At 39.9% G+C, this 12,406-nt stretch overlaps 1 long non-coding RNA gene across 2 annotated transcripts in view; it reads right to left on the reverse strand.

Moving 5' to 3' along the window:
* LOC118317648 overlaps positions 1 to 12,406 on the reverse strand; it is a 54,187-nt gene extending 41,781 nt beyond the window's left edge. For both annotated transcript variants that reach the window (XR_004795483.2, XR_004795482.2), the window contains exon 1: positions 11,819 to 12,406. This is a non-coding gene — a long non-coding RNA (uncharacterized LOC118317648). The remainder of the gene's footprint in view (positions 1 to 11,818) is intronic.

The raw sequence follows: 12,406 nt of genomic DNA on the forward strand, positions 1-12,406 counted from the left end.
TAACATAAATCCTTAGATATTATTTTAAAGACAAGTTTATGTAAGTTTCAGGGAAATAAATGTAAGTCAGTGTAATGCCCTTTGAAGTCATGGGGCAAAAAATGACTGTGTGTGTCGCATGTGGTGAGAGCTTCACAGTTTGAGAAGTGCATGCAGTACAAATGGCACACGGAGAGGCTTCATCTGTGTAAGTGGCCAATGGGGGCAGTATTAAGTGTGATGGAGGGTCCTAAGGTCATTAAACACATACACACTCACACACACACACACACACACTCCCACACGCAGAAATTCAGAAATTAGTGTGTGTCCTGGAGGGACTGTGAGGTCATTACACTACTAATAGGGCCATATGGTCAAAATACAAACACAAACTGTTTCTCCTCTCTGCCCGTGATAAGGTCATGACGATGCTGGTCTCATTCAGATGGAGGAACCAGCAGACGAGAACGTGCCAGAGGATGTGGACTCAACTCCCTGGTTCACAGGGGATGTGTCAGTCAACTGTAACGTCTCTCAGCAGCCTGCATACTGGGATTTCCCTGATATTACAGGGACATGTGACTTACATTGTTAATCAAAACATGATCATGTCATGCTTGTGGTTTGTGTCTGGCCATACGTGCTTCAAGAAATGTAGCAGTGGTATTATCTTGTAAAGCAGAATAACCTAACACAAGCTTGTCTTAGCTCCGAAAAAGAGGGAGATTCAGTGTCTTGGGTTCATCTCTTGCTCAAACCACAGCTGCATAAATGTGTAGAATTTCTATTCTATATTCAACCAAAACACCTTTTGGATGTCATGTTTCCATCTTACTACCGCTGTCTTGCTCCAGCCATATTATAATGTCATGTGACACGGTGACATTGTGCAGTGCCGGAGAAGGTTGGACAGCATTTCTAACCAGCATACATTGTGTTAAGTCCAGCATGCATCACATTAAGTCAATGCTGTGCAGAGCATCTTAAAGCCAAACGCACCTAGTCTTTAGCATCTTGCCAGATCACGCTTAATTCAGGACATGATGACAATTCCACTGCGCAAAGCAGTGTTTTAGTTTACAATTATCTACTCACTCGCTGTGAATTTTTTGAAGATTTTCCTGCTGTACCCACTTACACATTTTCTGGAAATTATTACTTGGGGGCTGGTACCAAAAGTTCTGTAATCTTATTCTCAAAACCTTATCAAAGACCCCATAATCAAAAATTATGAATCACTAAATGGAAAAAATATGGGCACTTTAAAGCCTATATAGTTTTGCATTAATAAACACTTACATGTTTTCATTCTTTACTGAGTCAAGTATGAGCTTCCTACCAATATGCAGTTCTGTGCAGTGGCACCGCTCACTCCCAAAGCAGAATACAGATACTCTTTACTGTACAAGTGTTAAAATTCGTAAAATCACTTTACTTGCTCCTCAGCCTGTGAATACTTTGGCAACATTTTCCCATGTCTACAAAAATAACTGCTGATTATGTCAGAATTGTCTCGATTTGGGTTTTTCAACAACAAAACACCTACATTAAAAACCTCAAGTGTGGATGTTTTGCCAGGCAGCAAGGGTCCAATGAAAAGATGCTATTATTTGCATTTCTGTAAAATGAAGGCTTCAGCATTTTTGGAACATTATTAACACAAGGGACTAAAAGTCAGTAAAAGGTGTTTCTGCTACTTTGTTTTTGACTGTTCTTTTTTCCACTTTATGGAACTGAAATTGAATTTTTAATAACATCTGTGTCCCAGTCATTTGTTAAGGTGCTTGAGGGAGTCTTGAAGATGCCTCTGGTTTGGTATGGAAAACTCTCTGTGCCGATGGTCAGCAACATTCTTTTCCCAAATTATTTTTTTTTGTCAAAGACCTAAGATTTACCACTGACACGTCCCAGATGAACAGAAGTAATTCTAAGACTAGAAAAGTTTGACATTGTAATCACGTTTAAAGAACCCAATACAATTTCTGGATATTGTGACGACATGTCACCAATTCACAATGTTTATGAATCAGAACATTTGTCCCACATGAGGGCATAATGCCATTCAACATTCAGTGGTGCATTACAACCAATAATTTACCTTCCCTTTGCCTTCATAATGGCTACGACAGGTCCCTCAGTTTTGTGCTGGTATAGTAAATCACCTGTATACAAGGCAGTGCTTTCAGTCTGCTGGGAGTGTAGATCCATTGCAACATGAGCATCTAAAGTAAATCACAAAATATAAGTGAACAATATCCATTCGAATGAATAATTCATGGGAACACATCAAACTCCAGTACTCTTTATGGGAGAAGATGTGAGAGATTAAAATCGGAATGTGATGCTGGTGAAAATGTTCCTTCTATCCCAAGGGAATGGAAATATGGTGTTCTATTACACTTATTGTCATTATCATACTTTTTGGCGAGTTCACAAACTTTGTAAGAGATCTACCGGGAATAAAGTTTGTTTTTAACTCCATCTGTACAGCATACATTTTTAATTATTTATCATTATCATTATTTTTTGACATTAGTAAGAGTTAACTATAGAGATGAGATGATATGACTGAGAACAAAATGTAAGCCTAAATGTCCAAAACCTTCTTTTGTTCGCTATCCATCTGTGCCTGCTATTGTCCATATAACATAATGCTTTGTCCAGTTTCCTGGTGTTATTCACAATATTAATCACTAACATTTCTAACTCTGATTTATTTGAAGAGTAAATTATGCATGAGCAGATGGATGTGACACACCTGACCACTTGGTGGGGTTGTTAGTCCAGCTATCCTGCGGCAGGAGAAAGGGCATTATGGGATTTTTAGATAGTAGTAGTCCAGCTTTTGAATGTAAAATGGTTGTAGTTAAAGCAAGTAAATGAAACTATATGATGCCTCTCCTCGACACTAGACGAGTCACCAAAGGTGTGCTACAGCCAACACGCTCACGGTCCACATTCAATTGATTTGTTACAGCAAATCCCCAGACATGAAAGCCAAATGACATCAGTTTATGTATATTAGGGCTTTTGCATCAACGAAACAACTGTGACATCCTCTTAGGGATAATTATTTAGCAGGGCTCGATACCATCTGTTCCTAAAAAACAAGGTGAGAACGTCCAAAAAGGACACATGAATTCATTTAATATCGCAGTCATGGAGATAAGTGGTGATTAATGTGCGATGACAGTAGATAATCATGTCAATATTTCTCTATTCATATTTAGATTTTGTACTGTTGCGGGTCTGGAAAGAACAAAGTGACTAATCATAATAATGTCACAGGCAGACTTTAATAGATGCATTAGGATTGATATAGTGGTTCACCGGTGTGAATGGGTTATTGCTCATAAAGTAGAATCATCTGTACTGGCAATTAAATCAGATAACATTACAGGTTCGTTTAAGAGACTTAAACCTAGATAATGCAGGCATAGAGAGAACGGTCAAATACATGGTAATTGCAACAAATTTAAGAGTTTGAGCAAGAATATGTTAAAGAGATTATCAAAGTGACGTGTTTGTGCAGAGCAGGAGAGTAGGCCTTTAGCAGCTTTTATGCCATTTAATCCATTTCGATTAGATTCATATTAAGATGAATTAAATGATCCTAGACACTTTGCACAACATCAAAATACTTAAATCCAGTGTTGTGTACTGCATATTTTATTTACGTACACACACACACACACCCACACAAATGTAGAGTAAATTCTGTTGTTCCAACAGACTCTTCACTAGTGTTTCCTATTACAATCAGGCTGCTAGCCCAAAGAGGACACTATTTGTCAGCTAACAGGTAGAATAACAGAATGTGTGTGAGGGAAAGAGAAAGGAGCAGATGTGTAGACATAAAGACTTAGGGGTGACGGTATGCATTAAATGTGTTCACCATTGGGAAGAGCTAATGCTGAAATACAGTGCTACCAGTTTGTGTGCGTCTGTCAAAGGGAACTTTTGGGACACATTTTAGACAAATCGTTAACTGTGGACAGCTTGTCCAACAGGGGACAAAAGCCATGTCCCCAAATGAGAAACAGCTGATTTTGGGGTCAGTGGTTATGGTTAGGTCCCCAGGACATAAATGTAAGGCTATGCAATGTCCCCAAAAGTTACATATACAACATTTTTGTATGTTGCAGCTGCCGTGTCACGGCACATTTAAGCCTCCTGTGGTCAATTTACTCTCCCTAATGTCAGCACCCCTCCAAAGGCTGGAATCACCCGTAACCTAGCAACCGTGGTCACAGCTAAGGGAAGCGCAGCCATGCATGCAAAGATCCACCTGCTTAGGTGTGTGCGTGTCTGAACGTGTGCCTTTTTTGTATGAGGGAATGTCATATTTTTCTATCAAATGGTTGTGTATTTTGTGCATATGATGGAGTGTCTGACTGTTTGTGGACCTCTTCGACCACTTGAATTACTTAGTATGTTTGAGAATAAAAAATATGATATGTCATACACTGTATGTTGCCAGTCGTTTTTACTTCCTCCTTATGTACTTAAACCCCCATCATCTATTCTTCTGTTATTGTGACCCCAGTGTCTCTCTTCCCGCGTTCCTACAATGTCCATATCCAGCATGGCTCTCCAGGAATCTGCAGCCAGAGCTGCTGAGAGCCTGGGCTCGGCGCTTTGTGGTTGGGCAACAGTAAATTCTCTTTGTCCTGTGTGGTTTGGATTTCTGCTTTTTGTGCCCCATTACGTACCTTAGCCTGATTTATAGATTGGACTGCTGGATAGCTGGAGGCAAAATGGTGATACTTCTATCCCGGATTGCACCATGAATCAGGGATGAGAGAGAGCGAGAGCGGGACTGTAAGAGATTCAACATTAAAACCACAAAGGTCTCTGACTTCAATAAAAGCAGATGGTATGTCTCATTCAGTAAGAAACTCAGAGGAGAAAATAAACCTTAGCACGTTGATCACAACAAATGCAAACAAGTGTATGGATTATTTATTATTAATCATGAAAACCTTGTTTGTGGAACATTTTCCACTTTCCCAATCAAAATTGCTTTTTGTTAAATGAATGACAGTTTTTTTATACATAAACACAGTAAGGTATTGAACAGGTATTCTTTTTGTATAAATATTAAAATTCAGGTATTTAAATGCGACTAAAGTTGCAGATAACAGTTTTTTCTTTAGTAATTCTTTAGTCTATTATTTGTTTTACAATTAAGCAATTACTCATTTGAGAGCTGCTATCATCAGTCTCCTAGAGCCCAAGATGACAGCCCAAAATCCAGATATTAAAATATATTAATTTAACAATTATATAAAATGTAAAAACGCAGCTTTTGTTGAAAAGAGCATATTTGCATAATTTCCAATGCAACATGATCATAACTTGTCTGTGTCTGGGCATTAACAAACAGCCCTTTTTCTTTTAGGGAATAGCAAATAATGCCTGAAATGTTGATCATTATTCTGTCCATCAACTAATAGACCTTTGATTTCAGACCCTAGTTTCCACTAGTCCCAATGGTAGCCACCAATAGCTGTGTGTGTGAGAGGTTCAAGGTTAAAGCAACTAACCAAAAATGTGGATACACACACAACCTGACAACAATTGAACATCAGCATGTGTGTCAGTGTGTGACAGCGTGTATCTGGCTGTGCTTACATGAGTGAGAAGAAAAACAGGAGGAAAGAGAGAGAGAGAGAGAGAGAGAATGAAAGAAAGCGGCAGGCACAGAGACATGAGCCAGCAGCAGCAGCAGCAGCAGCGGAACTAGATTACATTAGCAAGGCATGAGGCAGCGAGAAGGTCAGTGAATCAGATACCGGTTCAATATAGCAGCACAACTCGGAGGGCAGGAGCTGAGCTGGTCTGCTATCCAAGCGGATTGCTGAGGAAGTCTTGTCCATGTAAATGTGTTTAAGGAATTTGAACATGCTGAGAGCAGACAGAAGAGCTGACTCCCGAAAAAGGCAGCAAGTCCATTTGATTGCGTTAGGGAGGAGGAACTTGCTTACTTGTTGCTGAGTAGATATGTATTGACAATGCAGAAGTAGAGTTTTTTATGATAATTTTTTTCTACATTTAAAATATCTGGGTTTATACATTAAACAAGTCATACAAGCCTACGTTTGTCTCACTATACATCTACAGTACGTACATTAATGTTTGCAGTATTCTGCTGATCTTGTAAGATCCATCTAGCCTTAATGGAAAAACATGACCGGCTCACATTTGATTGATTAATCAATACAATATCAGAGCAAAATGTTAGCTACAGTAAATCCTGCATTTTTTTTGCTCCACTACAATTTATAAAAATCAATTACCACTATATATGTATACACAAGAGCCATGTTGTGAATGAATCTAAATTTTGAGTGGCTATTAAGTCTCTCATAGATCATATTGACTTAGATATGGTCCCTCTAACTTTTAATGGCTGGTACTTACAGTAGATGAGTAGTTCAGCACTCTTAGCCCATTATACTGTTAGTGGACACACAGGGCAATCAGGAGGGTCAAAGATTTTAGTGTTCTCCATCAGTGAAGTGCACTCAGTTGGATTCTAAATGACCTGCTGTAAAAGGAGCGGACAAAGCAGGAACTCTCTGAGTTATAACCAATAACAACTAATTGTGAAATCAGGGGAAACTATTTTACATCCGTACACTGATGTGCAAATCCTTCATAAACATATATATTTACAAGATTACATAGGAGCAAATCAGTGGTGAAATAAAATTTTCACTAGGATTGCAATCACATAGGACATTCTTTTATGAAAAGCAGAAATATATGTAAAACATGAATATACTGTATAATGGGGAGATGTAAACACGAATGACCTACAATTCCAACACAATGACAGGCAAGGCCCACCTATAGCAATTCATTTTTACTGGTATGAAACAAAAGGTATTAAAGGAGAAATATTATGCTCCCCGACAAAAAACACGCTCCTGAACCGACTTGTCAAAAGTCCAGCCCATGCTTCCTTAACATCGAGAGTCACCATGTTATGGAAATGTATAAAGTATGTCTAGCAGCTAGTCTGGCACACCCACAACAAAGCAAGAGTGAGTGAATTTCCTACACAAGTGTTGGACCAATCAAAACATAGTGGGCCAGCTGGCCAATCAGAACAGTCTGGGCGTCATTTGGAGGGAGGGGCCTTAAAGAGACAGGAGCTAAAACCAAGTGTTTCAGACAAAGGCTGAAAAGAGGAGCTGCAGGAATGAACATTAGAGCATGTAAACATTTTCAATTAATAACTCAAATAAAAATTATGAACCTGAATATGAGCATAATATATTTCCTTTAAGCTGGGGGCAGTGTGTGCTTGTGTATGTTGTTCAGCTACACACAGTATAGGCTAATGTGTTGATAATGTGCTTCTAGGCCCAGGGAAGTATGGTTGCAATCGTGTGGAGTAAATCCTGCATGATAGAATAAATCTAGAGGTGTTGATGTTGTCCTTCAGGTTGTGATCATAGGCTGTAGCCTGTCAGTGGTAAATCCCACATAAGCTACAGGTGTTTCCAGCAGATAGTAGCCTCCACTGAGAAGCTAATTCAAAACCTGTACTGCGTCTGTGTGGAGAGTGGGGGGGGGGGGGGGGATCTAGCTTTCTGAAAACTCTCCTCTTCAAATGTAAATGTGAAAACACTAAGAAAAGAAATAGCACATTTCCACAACAGTGATTTGGGAACTTTTCATGGTGACACTGCATAAGATGAGAGGGTTCCACCAGAGTTCACTGGATTAGCTTTAGTATGCCTCTGTATATTATAAAGTGTCTGGACCTTCCAATCTCTTGGGATGCTGATGCTCATCAGACTGTTCAGTGAACACTCATGCCCTGCAGATTGGAGCACTGTGACCACTCAAATTGGTTTCGTATTTAGTCGCATCTTCTTTGTCCTTTAAGCGAAGCAGTGGGCATAAACCATGCAAGGAAAATTCACCCTACCCCGATTTTCTGCTTGTTAAGAACAGAGTGAAGGATGAACATAGAACTTTTCCCTCTGCTGCGAAGGCCACAGCCTGAGCCTTGGACGACTTTACTTGCAAAATAAACACAAGTTTAGAAAGGAAAATTCTTGCTTTGTAAAACTTGTATGCGGTTCCCATATATTTGCTCATCATTACTTTCAGTTATGATAATATTTTACTCACCTATCTCATTTTTCTGCCATGAAATGTAAAGCTACCAATTTAAGAACTCTGACAAATCAACAGTGGATCTTAAAACAGACATGTAAGGTTGGGCTCAGGTTACATTTTGACAGGTTATGAAATGGCATCACACACAGAAAACAACATTGCTATTTACAACTTTGTTACACAACATCAAGATTATCCTTCCAACAGTAGTTACATATCACTACCACTCTCAAACACCCTCACTCATTTTCACACACACAGATGCACACACATGGGTATATTCATATAGATAAATATGATACAAAAAATATATTTTAATAATATGAAAAAAGGCATTATCTTTTTGGGTTGTGGATGCGATTTCTCAAAAAGGTATTGTGGGAATTTTGTTAAATTTGGCTTTCTCAGCATTTTTAATGACTCCTAGAATGATCTCTGCTGGATGTTCTTTGTGCAAACACTAGTATGCGCACATTTTCAGCACATTATAACTCTAATTTTGATTTCATCCATTACCAGTTTCATGTCTCCTCTATTATGTGTTTCGTCCCGGAACTTCAGTGTCCTTTAAATAGAAACAGTGAAACGAGTAACGTGCCTGCTCTCCTTGGAAAAATACGAAGGATAGAGGGGAGTGGAATGGAAGTTCCACTTTTGAAGAAATGTACACATGAGGGGTGACCCTTGCACATACCATGTGGGTGCGTCCGCCTTGAGCGGCAGCTTTCTCTCTGCTGGCAGGACCCTCTCTCCCCAGGGGGAGAGCTGTTACCATTTTACCTCCTCTGCCCTGCATCTGCGAGCTAAAGTGATTCACTGTGGGGAATTTGATGCTTTCACATTTTCAGATACCTCAAGAGATGTTCTATTGTGGCTGGGCCACTTGAGGAGTTGTCCCCAAGCCACTCCTGTTTTGTTTCGTCTGTGTGTTTAGGTTAATTAGCCTGATGGAAGGTGAACCTTCAGCCCAACATCCAGACCCTCCCTGTCCCATCGTGCTTCATCGTTGAGATTATATTGGGCAGGTGATGAGTGTTGGTGTCCACTTGCTTACAATTGAGGCCAAACTGTTCAATCTTGGTTTGGATTTCACCAGCATTTGAGAGTCATTAATATGCTTTTTTGCAAAGTCCAATTCATGTGGGAGTTTCTCTCATCTCCACACAAAATATCTAGAGCTCTGCCATGAGGTTGACCATCAGGTTCTCGGTCACCTCTCTTGGACCCTTCTCTTCTGATTGCTCAGTTTGGTCGGGTAGACAGCTCTTAAAAGAGTTCTCTATGTTCCAAACTACTTTCATTTAAGAAGTATGTCAGCCACTGTGCTCTTGGGAGTTTTTCCACAGATACAGGAGCAGAGTGAAACAATGGTTCAGGCTGGGAATATGACTGCAATCTCACGCAGACCCATCAGTCTGCTAAATAAATAAATAAATACAAATGTAGTCATAATGGCATCCCAATATACGTTATATATTCGTATATATATAATTCTATTCTCTCTCTCTCTCCCATGAATTCCGGTAACAACTCTTAATTTTTCAATTTTTTTGACCGCTCATCGACGAAGAATGGTTATTAATCAATGTAGGATGATGAAGCTGGCACGTGCCTGCATGGTAGCCATCATACACGGGTGAGGAAAGAGTTGCACCTGATGCAAGTGGTCCGTAAACTCGTTCCCTCTTGTTACATCAAGGTGACTGTTCACAGCAGGCCAAAACGATGCTCAGGCCAGCAGGAAATCAGTGCTCCCAACAGGCTATATGCCACTGATATTCATTGTCAGCTGTGAGGCTTTACACAGGACAGGTACCTCTCCAAATCATGTCCAGTTAATTGAATTTACCACCGTTGGAGTCCAATGGAGACGCAGAAACATCTCAAAGACGATCACCAGAAATGGTTGACACCTGAACTGAGTTTCATAGCAAAGAGTCTGAACACTAACTGTCAATATGATAGTCACCCTTTCCCTTTCCCTTTCTTTTCTCTTTTCTACAGTTCCTTTTTTCGCCTTGTCGTTATGGGGTATTGTGGATTGATGAGGAAAAAAAACTATTTTAGAGAAAGACTCCAACATAATAAAATGTGAAAAGTAAACAGGGTTTTTATTCTTTCAGAATGTAAAACCTAATGTTCCTTCCCCATCTAGATTAAGATGAGTTGATCTTCTAGAAGTCATGTGATGGTATTCAGGACCTCAGAGGCACAGCGTGTAATAAACACATCTTTCTGCTAGGCCATGTTTTCTTAACAACCTGATGCTCCGAGGAGAAAGGGATACATTATTCAATAGGATGCTGTGGTTACATGAGGGGAAAATCATGAAGATATTAGAAGTTTAAGGCTTTATAAGGGAAAGAATGTTGAGCCCAGCATTACCTGAGGTCTTTCTGCTTTCATGTTGCTGACCAAATGATCAGAATCTTTTTTTTTTTTTTAAGAACGGCTGGATAGCATGATTTAAATTTTGAAATAGTTTTTGAGAAGCAGACAGTGGATTCTGAAACAATTTTCACATATCCATGGGATGCCAATCATTTCCAAGTAATGATAGCACTCGAGAAACCTTTCACTAATTATTTCCAACACACGTCACATATTTTTTCCACTATGACAAAATATCAGAGACTTTTGATTTCTTTTATGTTGTTATCGTAGCCCATTTGTCCCTAATTTAATCATGGAAGGGCACCGAGTTCGTTAATTCAGTTCACCTAATTTACACTGATGTGTACTTAAGGTGATGTCCTGTTTTAATTTTATAAATTCACTATCTTGGGTTCCTTTAATTACCTACGGTGAACTGACACTCTACTATTGGTTTCTTAAATCTCTTGGCAAACCATAACCTATAGTCATTTAAACAACTAAATGTTGTAAGGAGAACAAAATATTACTCGTCACTGTTGAGGAATTTCGTCTATCTTTCCTGAGAAACTCTTTAGAGGAGTCTTTTCAGGCAACAACTAGCAAGGTCATCTTATCTATGGCAAGCCAAAACAATCATTGAGCAGCTGAAGTCTCACTCGAAGTGTCATAGTCGCGGGGAGATGACAACATTATTCAAAGCTAAAGACACTACAGAGACCGGGGATGGGCAGACTATCTTGTGACAGCGAACACTGTGAACCGGTTGATCTGTGTAGCGAACCGGAAGTCTCCTCAATATTGAGCTCTTATAATAAATACTTCTGCTTTAGACATCCAGGGTTTCTGTATTCCATCAATTATTACATTTCAGTCACCAACCACCAATATTAACCTCCTATACATTAACAGTTGCAACCAAATGAATAACCGAACGTCACAAATCAGAATTAAAATAATAACTTCCGCTTTATTTTTTAAAAATGTCCAACTAAATAATGAAAAATAATAGTTAGTGCCATTGAAATGTCACCTTTCTTTCTTTACACTTGCATTACAATAAAATTCCCCTTAAATGTGAATAACAATTAGCAGAACCAGGTTATCAACATACTTAAACTTCAGATTACCTCCAATTAAAAAATACACACAATCTCAGTGGGGCCACACAAACACACTTCCGCACACGCGCGCGCACACAGGCACAAACCGGGATATATAAAACAAAAGCACCTTGTTGCAGGCCTGACGCGACACGTGGGTGAAGAGGCTCCAAGACTGTTTGGCCGTTTCACTCAGCACAGCATTCAAAACAAAATTGTGGTACCTTAGTTCAGTTGTGAGTCCCATCTGAAGAGTCTCTCCGTCGGATGAAGAACATGGGGAGGCCGGTGTCCAGAGATGGCGAGGCCCCGGCAGCTGTTGACGTCACCCGTCTCGGCGGACCGATGTCCAGAGAGGGCGTGGTCTCTCCCGCGGGGCGAGTGGCTGCTGGACAGCCCAATCACAGTCTCACAAATCCTCACGGTGTCCACGTCGAAAAACGATGAGCTAAAGCCTTCAGAGCTAGCTGGGTGTTAGCTATGCGGTGGCTATGAGTCCATTCACTTTGCTAATGAATGCTAATGAAATAAACACCGTAAGCTAATGAGCTAATACACTAATGAAGCTAATACCAACACGTGAACAAAGGTGTTGGACACTTCGTGTAGAAACGCCTCCGGTTGACCGCAAAGACTATGTAGAGGCAACGTCCTGATTAAGACTGTCGAGTGGATAATCTGAGCACATCAACTACATATTTGTTTGTAACTTTTTTTTTTTTACCCCGCTGTCAAGCGTCCCCCACTCACTTAACTCTACTTCCTCTCACTGCAATGGAACTTTCACAATAAAACGCCACTCCGTCGATAGA

The sequence above is a fragment of the Scophthalmus maximus genome, chromosome 13, assembly GCF_022379125.1.
Source record: "Scophthalmus maximus strain ysfricsl-2021 chromosome 13, ASM2237912v1, whole genome shotgun sequence".
In the NCBI taxonomy this organism is placed as follows: domain Eukaryota; kingdom Metazoa; phylum Chordata; class Actinopteri; order Pleuronectiformes; family Scophthalmidae; genus Scophthalmus; species Scophthalmus maximus.